Source organism: Cervus canadensis, chromosome 14, assembly GCF_019320065.1.
Source record: "Cervus canadensis isolate Bull #8, Minnesota chromosome 14, ASM1932006v1, whole genome shotgun sequence".
In the NCBI taxonomy this organism is placed as follows: Eukaryota; Metazoa; Chordata; class Mammalia; order Artiodactyla; family Cervidae; genus Cervus; species Cervus canadensis.
Genome location: NC_057399.1, coordinates 40407611 through 40424926, shown reverse-complemented (window position 1 = coordinate 40424926; position 17316 = coordinate 40407611). Strand labels below are relative to the sequence as shown.

Here is a 17316-nt window from a genome sequence, read left to right as displayed (position 1 = left end):
ATATTAAATACATTCTTTAAACATTTTAATTCGGCTTCTGAGTATGTTGTATGCCCTATGATGTATGCCCTAATGTTACACTTACGTATTGAAAAGGGAGCAGTTTTCTTTCCCAGACAAGATTCCTGGGACTCATGAATTGAGGATTTCAGAAAGATAATCTTAACCGGCACAAGATAGAAATGAATCTGCTTTTTCTGACACCTTGTAATTCTGAAGCCTTCTTGCATTCTTTTGTGTCTTTTAGTTCGACTATTGTCAAAAAATGGACATTGATGCGCTAAAAGTTAGTTTTTACAAAGTGAGATTAGCCCCAGGCATCCTCATTAAAGTGCTTCTCATCACTTTAACAAGGAGAGAGAGAGAGAGAGAGATTAACAAGGAAAGAGAGAGAGAGAGACTGAGACTGAGACTGAGACTGAGGGAGAGAGTGTGTGAGAGAAAGAGAGTGTGTTTGTTAGTCGCTCAGTCGTGCCCGCCTCTGTGACCCTATGAACTGTAGGCAGTCCACGGAATTCGCCAAGCAAGAATACTGGAGCGGGTTGCCATTTCCGTTGGGATTAAAAAGAAAAAAGAAAAAAAAGGTTCTCAGATTTAGAAATAGGGCCTACCAGTAAAATTGCAGATTCAGGCTGCTCAGTTAAATCCGAATTTCAGATAAACAATTTTTTAGTTTATAAGAAAGTGAAAGTGAAGTTGCTCAGTCGTGTCCGACTCTTTGCGACCCCATGGACTGTAGCCTACTAGGTTCCTCCGTCCATGGGATTTTCCAGGAAAGAATACTGGAGTGCGTTGCCATTTCCTTCTCCAGGACATCTTCCCGACCTACGGATTGAACCCAGGTCTCCCGCATTGTAGGCAGATGCTTTACCGTCTGAGCCACCAGGGAAGTGTATCAGAATTTAGTGTATAAGAATATCCCAAATATTGCCTGGGGCAGACTTGTGCAAATGAACGCTTCTTTTTTTAAAATTTGACATTGCAATTAAACGGGGCTTTCCCCCAGCAACCTCGCGGAGCCCACTCCCCACATCCCAACCGAGCGCCCGCCGAGCTGGTTTAAACCCCGGGCCGGCCGGCTGGGCCGCGCCCCCTGATTGGCCGAGGCGCGCCCGCCGCCCCGCCGGCCGCAGGCGTCACGCAGCCCGGGCGGCCCGAGCCTCGCGGCCGCCAACGCCGCCGCCTCCGCGGCAGCCCCGGTCGGCGCAAGTGCGGCGCGCGCAGGGGGAGGGGGCGACGGCGGCTGAAGCTGGCGTCGGGCCGCCGGTGGCCGGGCGGGATTAAGTTTCTCGGTCGCGCGGGAGCGTCTGTGCGCGTCCATCCCGAAGCTCCTCGCCGGGCCGTTACTTCGGGACAGAAGAGAGCAGGCGAGGCTCCCCGCGTCCCCACCCTCCGCCCCTTTAGCGTTCCCGCCGGGGGCGGCCGTCGCGAGCCGGGTAAGCGGCGCCGGGGCCCGGGCCGGGAGGCCGGAGCGCGCCCCCGCGGCCTGCGCGCGCCCCGCCTGGGAAGGTGCGCGGGGGCCGGGGGCCGGGGGCCGGGGGCTGGGGGCGGGCGGCCGGAGGGGTGCGCTTGCCCCACCCCGCGCTACCGAGAAGCCGCTGCTGCTTTGGCTCTTGAATGGGAGTCTGGAAGTTTCCTTTGCGACTCGCCGGGTTCCCGAGCGGTCGTCCCGGTTCTTTCAGCCACTTCCCTCCTCTTCTGTTCTTGTTGACTCTAAGAGGCTGAAAAGTTTCATCTTTTCGTTCGCCTGGAAGGGCATAGTAAGGGTGCCAGGGAGGGGAACCCCGGGCCTGGCACGGGCGCCTGTTGCTGTTCGCGGCGCTGGCCGCGCCCCAGGCCGGACGCCCACTCCATCGCTCCGCGAGGGTGGGCAGGGGATGGGGATGCGCCCCTAGACTGGCGATCCTCGCCTCGGCTGCAGCGGGGCACCCAGAACGGGCGGCTCACTGGTACCCGCCCCCATCTTCACCCCTCCCCCTAGCGCCCGTGCCCTTAACGTCTCGTGTCCGCGTTGCTGGGAGCATTTTGCTCTCGCCTCCCCCTCTCTGCCCCCCACGCCCAGCCCGCGCCAGTGGGGCGCCTTTGTCTGCAATTTCGCAGCCTCGGGATGCCGGATGTTTCTAGAGAAGCGCTGCTCTGAATACGCTGTGTGTGTTATGTGTGTGTGTGTTTCACCGGTGGTGATGGTGTAAATTCTTGCTTGCATTCTTACAGAGGCACAAAGGCTGGGCTATTCTTTCCTGTAGATCGCGTGGAAATTCAAGCTGGGACTGCGGGGAGGAGGAGGGGCCGTGCGAAGGCCGGAGGTGGCCGCCGCTGCCCAGTGTCCGGGGGCGAGTCCAGGGCGGCGGGACGTCTCTCTCCATCTCCGCGGCTGCGGGTGCTGAGGTCGCTCTACTAGGGCAGAATCTGGGTATGGGTGCTATGTGCCTTAGGCGGAATGGGAGCGGGTGGCAGCTAGCGTTTCAGAGACACCAGATGAGAGGACCTTACCTTCACCAGCCTTGAAGGAAACCTCTCCCAAGTTCTTTGGATGTCGAGAGGGGAATAATCTGAAAAGTGGCCAAACTTGCCATCCAGTTATGTTGGACAGGTGTGGCGTAAACATTCCTTTTTGTGTTTCTCTGGACATTTTTCATTTAGGTTGCCTTTTAAGAATAAATAACATCTAGTCTGAAAAATTTACAAGGTGATGCAGTGGGATTTCAGGATTACATGTACATTTGGGTGTAGGTGACTAAAGTGAACTTTTTATAAGAATTGCATCATCTAAATTTGCTTAATACTTGCTTTAGCCTTTGGTAGAATTTAGGCAAAGAGGTGAATTAAAAACCCCCACAAAACTTGAAGTTCCTTGGCTTGAGTTCTAATGCAATGCAAAGCTCAAGATGAATGCACCTGCACCCTTGCCTGAGGGAGGGGCTGGAAGCTTTGGAGGGTGATGGGGATAATTTTGTCTGGGATGCCCAGATTTCCTGCTTGCTAATGGGCTAGTTTACAATCGGCGACATTTATCTAGACTGGGCAGTATTGCACACTCTGCTCCTCCAGTTGACAGGAGTATCCTTAAAAGCAGAGATATGTAAACTTAAGGGCCATGGGCCAAATCTTTCTGCTGCAGCCTGTTTTTTTCCCCCTAAAGTTTAAGAGCTTTGGATAGTTTGTACACTTTTAAATGGTTGAAAAAGGCAATCAAAAGAATAACATTTCATGACATGTGAAAATTATATGAAAATCACGTTTCAGTGCCCATAAAGTTTAATTGGAGCACAGCCACACTAATTCCTTTTTCTGTGATGCATCCTTACTGTTGGTATCTGCTTTCACAGAAGCAGTGACGTAGTTGACTGGTTGCATAGTTGAGATAGAGATGGATAGCCTTCAGAGTCTGAAAAGTTACTTTACAGAAAAAGTTGCCAGTCAAGATCAGGCTTCAGAAGTATTGCTTACATACTCCCTCTTGTGATGAGTGTATTGTTTCATTTCATTGCCTTTTAGGTCCTGTTTCTGGTATCCTAGGAACTAGCAGACTGTTCCCCAATAGTTGGACTAGTTAATGTGTTGGATTTTCTCATTTCCATGTTTCACTCTCAAAAAGTTTTCTTAACCTTTTGGCATCTTTCTTGTTTAGAGTCTAGCCTAAAGTGGGGTTTCTGATTAGCAGAAACTATATATTTAGTTATGTTGAGTTTAACAGAGATAGCTATATTTCAGGGTGCTCTGCAGTGAGATCTGGTGACTTCTAGTTATTCTGCTACCTGAGCAGTTTTGAGAATGGTATCTTTGTTTATTTATGTAGAGAGAAGCAGAGGTTAGGGGGTGTCATAAGTTCCTTTCCACAGGCAAGTTGTCACCTACACAAAGGTAATTTGGCAGGCTCTTTGACTGATCATCGGTCGTCTTACCTACCTTATTTGTAAAACAAAAAATCGATGAAGTTTATCTCAGCGTATTACTACTAGATTGCTCACATGTGATACCTTCCCTCCCATTTCCTTGGCTCTTTTCAGTATTTCTTTTCCCTTCACTTGTTTCTGGTTTCCTTTCTTCCTTTAACACACTGCTTCATTGTATTGGCTCAGCCCCGTGGTGGTTGTTGCTGGGGAAGGGGGAGGTGGAAGGCAGGTTTTGTTGTGTTCCAAATTTCTGGCATGTAGACAGTGCCCTGTTTGGTCCCTGCAGTCCTCTTTGCATGTCAGGTAACTTTTAAATGCATATATATGGTGTCAGAGTAGAGGCTGTCCCCAGAGTTGACTACATGTCTGCCAAGCTTGGTGCTCTGAGATATTTATGGAAGGCCTTGAAATGTAGTTTCACATTGATTCAGGTCTTTAGCTGCTGTGGTGGAGAGGCTTTGCTTTCTAAAGAAATGCACCCAAAAAAAAAAAAAGAAAAAGAAATGCACCCATTGTCTAGGGTTTAGATTAAGGGATTCGAAACTGGAGAGTCGCAGTGAATTGCCTGGAAGATACTGTCCTGTGTTAAGAGCAGGTGATTTTCTCCAGATTACATCTGAAGTCTGATGTCATAGATTTGACTCAGGTTGAGTTGCTCCATTTTGTATATTTACAATATGCACAAAGCCCTCTGTGCTTTTCATAAAAGATATTAGGGCAGAGATAACATATTGGATTGGAAATGTCCCTATATGTTAGTAGAGCAAGCTACACATCTATCAGCCAAAGATTCTGTAATTGAGTGAAGAAGTAAACACCTTCCCGTACAATTCAGGACTGCTTGATGGTGCATGTGAATGATGATATAGCACCGGTTGTATTTTGTAAACAGTCATATGTGCCTTAAAACACATTTGGCCTAAAGTAGCAGTTCATTTGATATTGTTATTAATGCATTGTTACATAACATTATCAACCCCATATTTATAACAAGAACAATATTATTTTTTCTTGTAAATTAGTTTCCTGCATAAAAGAGCATCAGTATAAATACAATTGGAAATGACATGTAGTATGGTAAAGTTGATACACTGTGCTTAAATACTGATAGTGGGATTCCACATGGGCGGGGGCTTCCCTAGTGGCTTAGACAGTAAAGAGTCTGCCTGCAGTGCGGGAGATCCGGGTTCAATCCCTGGGTTGGGAAGATCCCCTGGAGAAGGAAATGGCAACCCGCTGCAGTATCCTTGCCTGGAAAATTCCATGGATGAGGAGCCTGGTGGGCTATAGTGCATGCAGTCACAAAGAGTGGGACACGACTGAGCGACTTCACTTTGATTTTCCACATGGGCGGATAAGAATAAGGAGATGAATTGTTTCTAGATAGAGAAAACTGATATCCTTGCTTTCCTGTGAGACACTTCCCAAGAAGGTCTAAGATAGTCCTGCATTGAGTAGATAGTAGTAGATTAGGAGATAGGAGGAACTGGATTAGGCCCTGGAGAGAGCACCAAATAAATACAGTGTTCCAGAAGATTACTGTTACATTCTGAAATACTGGAGGTTAGAACTTCAGCATATACATTTGCGGGGAGGCACAGTTCATGATAGATTCTTACAGACACTGCAAGGCTCTCTCAGGCTGTAGTTTGTAAACTCGTGAGACCTTGAAGAACTGGACTGTTTCGGAGTCAGGGAGGGAAGTCCTGTAGGAGGCCACTGTGGTGGTGTAAGTAAGCATTACTGTGGTAATTTGATATTTGGAAAGAAAGGAAAACTGTTACGTAAGGAAAAAGGTATCTTATCTTTGTTCTGAGGCCACTTGTTTTGTCTCTTCTGAGGTTCACTGGGAAATTGGCCTCCTTTTGTAGACAGAATTAGTTTTCTTTCTAAGTGTTTTGTAAAAGCATCAGTTTTCTTAAAATATTTCTTCTCTCACAAAATGAATAAAACATTAAATTTGGCAAAGATGAACTATTAGCATTGTCAGCATCTCGTGATGGTTTTGGAGTGTGATTAAAACAGTATAATTTGTTATTTAGATTATACTGGCCTGACAATTGTGTGTATATCCTGTACACATTTTGTGGGCAAGTATTTGGCATAGTCTTTTTTCCCCCCAGAAATTTATTCTCCATTTTGAGAAAATATAATTTAAAAAGTAATTTATATCCTATATCATAAAATAAAACCTTTTTTGAAGTGATGAAATTATATTTGTTAGAGAAATGTTAAAGCAGTTCTTCCAAATTTGGAGAGCTGAGTGTTTTTTAAAAAAAGGTAAAACAGTACTTAAATTCCGGCTTTTTTTCTTCTTGCCTATGGTGGTTAAATTTGTTTGGTCTAGGGAATTGTTATCTTTATCTTCCTTTTAGTTTTATTTACATCTGCAAAATCAGCATTCATTATGCTGTTGTAAACCTCTCTACCTCCATATCTGAGGTGCTGTAAATAAATGTAGGAGGGGAAAGGGAAAAGTGAAATACTTACTTGTAAGAAAGGAAAAAATAGAAACATCAGTTACTAGACAACAAAAAAAAAACAAAAGCTTAAGGAAAAACCTATTTCCTTTGTGCTGATGATTTAATGTTGACAGTAAGAATACGTTTTGGAATGCTTTTCGTTTACTCTATTAGTTATGTTTTAAAACTAGTTACGGTAAAATACATAAGATAGTTTTTCTTTTAGTAACTTATTTTGATGATAAAGAAAGCACATTGAAAAATATGGGTGACATAGATAGGTGCAAAGAAGCTGAAAACTTAGCTATTGTTCTCTCACCTAGGTGCTACCCCTCCCTAAAACACAAGTATTTTGTGAAATGAGGACGCCCAGCTTGTTGTGATATACAAATGAACAAGTACAACTGTTGATCAGTAGTTTTCACTAATTGTCGTTCCTCTCAGTGAGGATAATTTGAGATTATTAAACATCCATACATTTGAATTGACATTAATAGCATCCGTTAGAACCAGTGTCTCTTGACTCTTTAAGGAGGTATAATATGGCTGAGCACCATGTGGACACAGGACACCAGTGGAGAAGGCATGTTTAAATCTTGATCTGGGCTTAAAAGTAAATGTTCTTATAGACCATAGTTAATTTTGGATTAACTTTACAATATGTAATTAGGGGGGCCCTAACAGGCCTTGCTTCAGGGACCTAGCTGAAGAAAATGATAATGGGAATCTGTTTTCCAGTGCTCGTAAGACATCACTAAACTGACAGAACTGTGGCAACAGAACCATAAATACTAAAGATTATTCTACAGTTGAGAGGGTCCTCTCTGATCTGTACAAGGAATGGCTAGCTTCTCTTGTATGTTGCTAGTTCTCCCCTTCACCAACAGGTCCAGTTTGTCTAAGGCTTTACTGGATAATGTTGAAAAGGTTTAAGTCAAGTATCCCCCATCCTCCCTGCATCCACCCCAGGCATTTGAAGGTAATTTGTTTTTTTAGTAAGTCAAACATGAAGTCTGCCTCTGGGCAACATTTATTTCCGACTGTCGCGCTGGAGGGGCCTCATCTATAGGACTCAGTGTAGTTTTGACTGACATTGACCCCCTGCTTGCTACTTCATTCATGATTTATCCGGGGGCGGTGAATGTAGTCATGCTGTTCCCTTTTAGAAAAACTACAGCGCTGAAATGCGTCTTTATACTGATTAAATCTGCAGAATATACATATATATGTGTGTGTATTCATCCCTCTTATCAATTCAGCTCAGTCGCTCAGCTGTGTCCGACTCTTTGTAACCCCAACGACTGCACATGCCAGGCTTCCCTGTCCATCACCAACTCCTGGAGCCTACTCAAACTCATGTCCATTGTGCTGGTGATGCCATCCAACCATCTCATCCTCTGTTGTCCCCTTCTCCTCCTGCCTTCAGTCATTCCCAGCATCAGGGTCTTTTACAATGAGTCCGTCCTTTGTATCAGGTGGCCAAGGTATTGGAGCTTTAGCTTCAGCATTAGTCTTTCCAATGAATATTCAGGACTGATTTCCTTTAGGATGGACTGGTTGGATCTCTTTGCAGTCCAAGGGACTCTCAAGAGTCTTCTCTAACACCACAGTTCAAAAGCATCAGTTGTTCAGTGCTCAGCCTTCTTTATGGTCCAGCTCTCACATCCATACAAGACTACTGGAAAAACCATAGCTTTGACTAGATGGACTTTTGTTGGCAGAGTAATGTCTCTGATTTTTAATATGCATTTTAGGTTCATCATAGCTTTTCTTCGAAGGAGCAAGCGTCTTTTAATTTCATGGCTGCAGTCACCATCTGCAGTGATTTTGGAGCCCCAAAAAATGAAGTCTGACACTGTTTCCACTGTGTCCCCATCTATTTCCCTTGAGGTGATGGGACCAGATGCCATGATACTAGTTTTCTGAATTTTAAGCTTTAAGCCAACTTTTTCCACTCTCCTCCTTAACTTTCATCAAGAGGCTTTTTACTTCTTCTTCACTTTCTGCCATAAGGGTGGTGTCATCTGCATATCTGAGGTTATTGATATTTCTCCCAGCAATCTCGATTCCAGCTTGTGCTTCATCCAACCCAGCATTTTGCATGATGCACTCTGCATATAAGTTAAATAAGCAGAGTGACAATACACAGCCTTGGCATACTCCTTTCCGGATTTGGAACCAGTCTGTTGTTCCATGTCCAGATCTAACTGTTATTTCTTGACCTGCATACAGTTTCTCAGGAGGAAGGTCAGGTGGTCTGGTATTCCTATCTCTTGAAGAATTTTCCACAGTTTGTTGTGATCCACACAGTCAAAGGCTTTAGCGTAGTCAATAAAGGAAAAGTAGATGTTTTTCTGGAACTCTCTTGCTTTTTCAATGATCCAGCGGATGTTGGCAATTTGATCTCTGCTTCCTCTGCCTTTTTTAAACCCACCTTGAATGTCTGGAAGTTCACGGTTCATGTATTGCTGAAGCCTGGCTTGGAGAATTTTGAGCATTACTTTGCTAGCAAGTGAGATGAGTGCAATTGTGCGGTAGTTTCAACAGTATTTGGCGTTGCCTCTCTTTGGGGTTGGAATGAAAACTGACCTTTTCCAGTCCTGTGGCCACTGCTGAGTTTGCCAGATTTGCTGGCATATTGAGTGCAGCACTTTCACAGCATCAGCTTTTAGGATTTGAAATAGCTCAACTGGAATTCCATCACCTCCACGAACTTTGTTCGTAATGATGCTTCCTAAGGCCCACTTGGCTTCGCATTCCAGGATGTGTGGCTCTAGGTGGGTGATCACACCGTTGTTTTTATCTGGGTCATGAAGATCTTTTTTGTACAGTTCTTCTGTGTATTCCTGCCACCTCCTCTTAATATCTTCTGCTGCTGTTTGTTCTATACCATTTCTGTCCTTTTTTGTGCTCATCTTTGCATGAAATTTTCCTTTGGTATCCCTAATTTTCTTGACGAGATCTCTAATCTTTCCTATTTATTGTTTTCCTTTATTTCTTGGCACTGATCATTGAGGAAGGCATTCTTACCTCTCCTTGCTATTCTTTGGAACTCTGCATTCAAATGGGTGTATCTTTCCTTTTCTCCTTTGCCGTTAGCTTCTCTGCTTTTCTCAGCTATTTGTCTATAGCCATAGCCATATATCTATCAATATCTTTGTCTGTCTAAACAGCCCTCCTAGGCCTGGATTTTTCTCCCTAGGCTGCTCTGTTAAATTCAATGAATATCTGTTGGGTGCTAAACTCAGGATGTTTAGGCTCTCCCCTTTTCTCAAGGAGTGGGGAGGGCTTGTGTAAGTATTTTACTGAGATTAATGTAATTCGTAGTTCACATATGATAAATTTCACGTATTGAAATTGTATAGTTTGTTGCGTTTTGGCCCTTGTGAAACCATCCTGGCAGTCAAGACTGAACATGTCCATCCCTGGCAGTTTTTTTTCTCATGCCCCTTGGTAATTCTTTCCTGCCTCTCCTACTTCCCCATCTCCAAGTAACCACTGATCTGCTTTCTGTCACTATAGATTAGTTTGCATTCTCTGGAGCTTTAAATAGATGGAGTCAGACAGTGCGTTCTTTGTGTCTGACTGCTTTGACTCTATTTTGGGTTCATCCGTGTTGCCTTTACTTGTGGTTTTTTTACTGTTTATTGCTGAGTATTAATTCATTGTATGAATATACCATTCAGAGGTTTTTTTTTTTTTTAATAGTTCAGGATTCTCTTATACTTCATTGTCTTATAGTGTGCTTGTTTGTTTTCAACTGTGTTGGGTCAGACTTTTGTATTTGATAGTTTTATTCTATCTTCTTAAATTCCTGTCCCTTTAGATCAATGTAAAATCTGAATACCCTTATTTAATGTTAGTTGAAGTTTCAAAATATGTAAGTTATGTTTTGTTTAAAAAAAAAGCCTGGTAAATTGTAAAATAAAGAGTTTTAAATTTTTCTAATTTTTGACTTTGTCAGGTAATTAAAAAAAAAGTTGCATGAGCATTGAGGCTTTCCACAAGCTTTTGTAGATGACGTTGTGAAGTCACTCTTAGTATTGAGCCCCAAGCTTTATTCCAGAGTGCTTGTCTAGTTCTCCTGACCCTTTTGCACATTTTTGGTAGTTCTTATAATATTTGAAAAATTTATTGGTTACTTCTTTTGACAACTTTATATAACAATCATATAGTGAATTGGATAACAAAGGAGTAATCTGTTGCCCGAGTTAACCAAATAATTGCCCCCCAGTGTATGTTACATCTAATATCATTGGACACACCAAGAATTGGAGAAGGAATGGTCATTATTTTTTGAAAACACGTTATTCTTACTGGGGTCATTCCGATTTCTCAGGTCATTTTTAACATTTTCTATGTTTGTTGCTACTTTCTTATCACTTGATTGAAATTATGTGTAACAACAAAAACTACAAACCCTAGAACAACACCATTTAAAGCCGGTACACTCTCTGGATTATTACAAAAGTAAAAGTTGGTTTATCATCTTAATTTTAACAGCCCTTTGAGTGCCATGGTAAAATACAGTTAATGTATGTGATTAAGTAGTAGATGGGTTAATTAAGAAGCAAATAGTCATGTTTATTGAAAGAATAAGGTCTTTTAAATTGTTTTTAGAGAGAAAATACCAGGTTGTTAGGATGGCCTTAGTGAGTCCTATGGAATTACATAAAGTAACTAAATAGTGTAGCCTGTTATAATTATCTCTGAATTAGTAATTAAGGGATTGAATTGGCCCACACTTACTTATCTTATATGGCTAAGGTTTGTGTTTGAGTAGGTTCATATTACTTTTGACTTCTTTATATAATTTTCCCTTATCTGAATAACTTGGAATCTGGCCAGCATGATATAAATTATCTTTTCAACTGATTTTCCTCCATGTGTCTTCTGCAGTGTAGACTACCACTGCCTGATGAGCTTATGAGCTGGTTTAGAGAGTGGCATCTCTTTGCTGTCAGAGGGATACAGCATTCTCTCTAGAGAGTTTTTACTACAGGTTATGAAAAACCTTGGTTTCAGTTACTGTGGACAAACTTTAATTTATTTTGAGTGTTTGCATATTCAGTTAATGGAAGATCTAGAGGTGAATTCGTTTTGGTTTAGTATGGAGGTAAATAAGAGAGCATGCTCACTGATTTTTTAGATTTTTCCCCCCCATGTTTTGCATGCGTGTCTGCTCAGTCGTGTCCAACACTTTGCGACCGTGTGGACTGTAGCCCACCAGGCTCCTCTGTCTGTAGGATTTCCCAGGCAAGAATACTAGAGTGGGTTGCCATTTCCTACTCCAGGGGATCTTCCCTAGGAATTGAACCTGTGTCCCTTGCATTTCTTGTGCTGGTAGGCAAATTCTTTACCACTGAGCTCCCTGGGAAGCCCAGAGTTTTCATATATGTAGATATTATTTCATCTTGGATCTGGCTGGAACATTTTGATTCCACTAGGATTTTGAATTTGTTCTTACAAATAATTGTTTGATGTCTAAGATATTTCGATCTTCTATATTTAATTTGACTTGATTAAGGTTATCTTCCATAAGTCAGGGGCTTCCCTTGTGGCTTAGCTGATAGAGAATCCACCTGCAATGCCAGAGACCTGGGTTCGATCCCTGGGTTGGGAAAATCCCTTGGAGAAGGGAACGGCTACCCACTCCAGAATTCTGGCCTGGAGAATTCCATGGACTGTATAGTCCATGGGGTTGCAAAGAGTTGGACTTGACTGAGCGACTTTCACTTTCCATAAGTCATTTGTGATCACATTAGTATAGGAACCAAAGTGATGTCAAATGTGATGTCAATGAAGACCCTTATTTACGGTCAGCTAAATAAACAGTAACCTGGCCTAGAGTGTTGGCCCTGGTGGGAGTTTTGTAAGTACCTGTTGAGAGTGATAAAGCATGAAGAATCCTTACTTCTAATAGATTTTTACCCCAAAGTAATTCTTATGTTTTATTTTTAAATGTCTGTGTTTCCCAGAGTTCCAGCCTCTGTTCTCTCCTTAATCTCTATTTTCTCCCAGATTAATTTTCTTTATCTTCAGCAACATCTTTAGGCCAATGATTCCCTGATTTATACTTCCAAATTTTTTTCTCCTTAGATTCACTTACGTAATTGATCCATTCTTTCAACAGATATTTATTGAGTGCCCACTTTGGGCCAGCTACTGTTTCTGGGGCTGGTGATATAGCCCAGTGAGAAAAAGAAATCAACAACATTTAAAAAAACAAAAACAAAAGTTCCTACCCTCATGGAGCCTAGATTCTGTTATTTCCTGTTTTCTAGACATTTCAAGCTCAATATGCACCAAAGGAATGCATTTCCACCCCCTTCCTCTAAGTGACATTTCTTTTTCTGCTCTTTAAGCTAATGATGCTCTGGTATTTTTAGTTTCCCAGATTAGAAATGCTGAGAGTTGACCTCTGTTGCTGTCATTCACTCATTACACCTGTCCCAAACACACAACTAGTGCTCATTGACCTTTTTAATACTCTCTAATGTGTGTGTCTGTATCACCTCTCTTGTTTCTTGGCATTAATCTTGCTCACATTTCTGCAACCCCCCAGCTCCGCGGACTGGGCTGTTTTTAACAACCTGACATCTGTTTGTACTATTATTAGTTCTTTTCTATTTTTTTTTAAAAAATATTTCTTTCTTTCTTTGGCTGTGCCAGGTCTTGGTTGAGAATTGTGGGATTTTTTCTTAGTTATGTCATAAGGAATCTTCAGTTGAGGCTCATGAACCCTCGGTTGCAGGATTGAACCTGGGCCCCTTATATTGGAAGTGCTGAGACTTAACCACTGAACCACCAGGGAAATTCCTAGTTCTTTTCTATTTTTTATGAACTATGTAGCCTGTTGCCAGAATGTTTTTTCCCCCAGAAAATAAATTTTAGTAACTCGCCCCTCTTCCCTGCCACACCTTGTATCTAAAATTCACTGCTCTGCCCCTGTAGGCAAAGTGCCACGGAGGCCATGGAAAGGTGGCTTTCCTCTGCCCTGTCTAGTGGGGAAGCCTTGTGCTACAGAACCATTGTCATGAAATTATGTGGTTTTCTTGTCGTAGCAGGTGTCTTTCCATTTGTAAGAGTTGCCATCCCCTCTCCTAGCATGAGTGGTTCAGTGGTAGAATGCTCGCCTGCCATTCCCTCTCCTGGCTGTCCCTCATATCCCACGTTGCAAGTCTTTCAGGACGATTCACATGTCACGTTCCCAGTTTTTTTTTTTTTTTTTCTGACTCATTCTGATAGCATTGGATTCCTTTTACTCTCCCTAAATTTAGCACATCTTGTTGCAGTGTAATTATGTACTGTTTTCTACAAAATTGAGAGCTCGTCAACAAGATACCTGTCTTTATTTTTCTTTGCCATATGATTTAGTGATAGAGACAGATAGTACAGTTTTTTTTTGGGGGGGGTGAGCTTAAAGCTTATAGAATTTAGTATGGCTTTCTTAAAAAAAAGCAATTATGAATGCAAAATTAGATGTGAAAGTGTGTATTTATTTGTATGAGAACGGAAGTATCTGGTGCAGGTATCTTCGTGCTGAATCTGCCTGTGCCTTATGCCTAGGGAAATGTAAGTGCTTATTTAAAACTTGCTAAAATAGTGCTGTGTATATATAATTTTTTAATTGTTGTTGATTTTCTTAAATTAGGGATAGGAAACAACAGCATCAGTTAGTCATTCTGATGGTAATACTGTTGATAGTAATAATAATGCCTAATACTTCTATAACTTCCCGTTTTCTAAGCACTTTCACATACTTTATCTCAGGGAGATTCTGATAACTGACTCGAAGGATAGTGACTCAAATGTAATGAGTTTTACTGTGTTTGGGTACAGGAAGATTGAGTTGCAGTTCTTCCTTTGAGATCAGATTTCACACTGGCAGGGAGATGATTCAGTTCCTCTGGGCATCTGTGACCTTAGTCAGCATTCCCTCCACCCCCTGTTAGCCTGGCAAATGCTAAGGACTTTTCTCAGGGCTTTCTAACTTGCTTTGCTGTCTTTCAGCTTTCTGTTTCTTCCCCCTTTCAGCTTCCTCACCTCAATATTTCTTCTTCCTTTCTTCCTGTTCGTTTATCTCTGTCTTGTCAGACACCACATCTATTCCCTCTCTGTCTGTCTCCTCTGGTTGGTAACTTAACACTTTTTAAGTGTCAGTTCTTTGATTAAGCTGAATTTTGGATTACAGTTTCTTTGGGTTCATTTCTACTTCTTTGAAGTATTTTAGAGGGAGTGATTTGGGGGATCTTCAATAAGGCAAAAAGTACGTGTATTTTTCAGCAACGGGAAAGCTGTCCTAAAGCTACATGCTTTATTTACTACATAGGTAAGACACAGTGTAACTTACAAGACCAAGGTCAGAAATGATCAAATTTTCACTCCAGTTAAACAGTTATGTCCAAATTGGAAACAACAAACACGCAGTTCAGTTCAGTTCAGTCGCTCAGTGGTGTCTGACTCTTTGCGACCCCATGGACTCAGCATGCCAGGTCCTGGAGTTCACCCAGGCTCATGTCCACTGAGTTGGTGCAGACACTAGAAGACAAAATAATGATAGCAGCAGCTTTTGTATGCCTGTTTCTTCCAGGCATTTTGCATATGTTATTGTTAATGCTCACTTTACAACAGCAGCTCCAAGAAGTTAAGTGACTTGCCCAGGATCTCACAACTAGTAAAATGGTAAGAGTGTTTTTTCAAGAGAGCCTTATAGTAGCAGTTTGGGACCTCTGAAAGCGTGGCTGTCTGAGGCTACTTATCTGAAGGTAAGCAGCTATTTTCTTTCCTATAGTAGTAGTATTAGAGCACAGAGCTATGATTTGGTGGAAAGCACTTGGCTTTGATGTCAGTTAGACTCAGATTGGCTTTTAATGTTAGCTCTGGTGCTTACATACTTCATGAGTATAGGAGAAAATACTTGAATCTTTCAGCCTTAGTTTTCTTACTTGAAAGTAGGTATATCTGATATTGAGCTATTGGTAGGATTAAAGGTATGCATGTTTGTGAAGTACATATACTGTGTTTAAGAAGATGGGGATATATGACAGCTATTTTGTAAACGGTTTCATTTCAAAGAGTAAAAATAAATGCCAGTTCATTGTCTAAAAAACTCACTTGTGGAAGAGTTGTTATTATAGTAGATGCAACAGAAACCAATTCTTATATACAGTTTTATTATCAGTTGTTATTGAAGAACATGTTTTAACAGTCTTAAATGACAAATTATTGGCTTAGTTGTGGATTACAACACACCTACATTTTAAATGTTCCAGTGGTGAGTATATATTTGGAAACCTTTGGCTCTTGAAGGGAATATTTGGTGGTTAATTTTTATCTGAGCAATAAAGTTGCTTTTAAAAAAAAATTCCACAAAATGACATGGAAAATTAAACAGTTCATTGTTTAGGGAGTTTAATAGACACCCAATCTAATGAGTAAGGTTTTTAAGCTTATTATTTCTCCCTTTTTCTTCTGCCCCTATATCCTCTTGTAGATGAATTAAGACTACCTTCGGTTGAAACTTTCAGATAGTTATTGATGTTTTATTATGTAAACTTTACAGTGCCCCTGTATAATAATGGCTATGGAAATAGGATTGCTTAAGGAAAGGTCTGAGTTATGTGATCTTGGGAAAGTTAGTAATCTCTTTGCCCTTTTACTCCATATCAGCAAAATAAGGTGTTAGCAAGTTGTTTTGGTAAAAGGTCACAAACTTTTCTGATTTCATTAAATATGATATTTGAAATTATTAAGCATTAATAATTGCAAGAATGCATTAATTTCTTCTGCCAGCTAAACATAAAGGTTCTAAATGCTCCATGACAAGCATTGCAAAGAATGGACTCAGAGCAAGAAAGCATGATGTTTCATGAGCCCTTCTCAGCACATGCCTGGTACTTCTCAGCACAGCAAAGGGTTGAGACGGAGTCACTGTGGGCGCAGACCTCTAGTCACCACAAGCATAGTCCAGTAAAGAAAAACAGCTCCGTTAACTCACACATCAGTATGCCTTTAGAAATTTGAGGCTGCCCTTTTCTGGGTAAAGTTTGTAAACCTTATCTTTGTTTCCATCCAAATTCAGCAAAGGAAAGGGAAATCATGAAAGCCACAGACTGAAGTTAGGAAGCACTGATTGATGGGGAAAAATAAAAATATCTAATTATGTTTAGTACTTACAGCTAAATGATAGCTAAGTGGTGATATGATAGATGGCGCTTCATAATTTTTGTAGAAAAGATTCCAGAACAGGAAAAACCGTTTGGGAATCGTGGATGTAGAGTTCTTTTTTAAATTATGGGGCAAAGCCCTTGGATGACCTTTGATGAAGAGCATGAACTAGTTGGATGGGAGGTAAGTCGAACCAGCGTGGTTGTAATATTCTGACCTTCCACCTCCTAGTTCCACAGTGTATCTGTGTTGTAAAGTTTGTCTCTCTGTACTGTTCTTCAGTGCTTTCCCCTAAGGAATCATTGAGTCACAACTGACAGAGCCATCAGTGGTTTTGTTATATGCCAGTATTGTTGCTGTGATCTCACAAGCTCATCTCTGAGAGGGCAGCCAGGGACGACAGAGATTGGTCTGTCACCTCCTCTTGCAGTTGGGCAGTCCTCACACAGAACGGGCTGGCAGCTGCTGGCCGAGTTACAGGGTCCTATGGGGATGCTTTGTGTATTTGAGCCTTTTCTAAGTGCCAGGGACCCCGCTGGCCCCGCCCACTGGAGCATTGCTGCATTCCTGGCAGGCAAAGGGCGGGAGGCAGGCGCCCGGGGTAATTTCTCTGGTGGATCGGTTGCCACCTGGAGGGATGACCCCTGAGGATGCTGTGGCGGAGGTAATCCTCCTGGCCGTCCTCGGCCTCCCTCAGTACAGTGATGTGGCTGGAGTGAGTGCTGTGTGAACGCTCGGCTGCCTCTGGAGTCTGATGTGGACCAGGGTGTTGCCTGCAAGGGCAGCCC

General features: G+C 42.1%; 1 protein-coding gene across 9 annotated transcripts in view; it reads left to right on the top strand.

Annotated features, from left to right (window-relative positions):
- The first annotated feature begins 1147 nt into the window (after positions 1 to 1147).
- MPDZ (multiple PDZ domain crumbs cell polarity complex component) overlaps positions 1148 to 17316 on the top strand; it is a 159808-nt gene continuing 143639 nt past the window's right edge. For 6 of the 9 annotated variants that reach the window (XM_043486468.1, XM_043486475.1, XM_043486471.1 and 3 more), the window contains exon 1: positions 1148 to 1436. The gene's annotated coding sequence lies outside the window, so the exon portion shown is untranslated. The remainder of the gene's footprint in view (positions 1437 to 17316) is intronic. The other 3 variants (XM_043486474.1, XM_043486472.1, XM_043486470.1) reach the window with 1 other exon arrangement.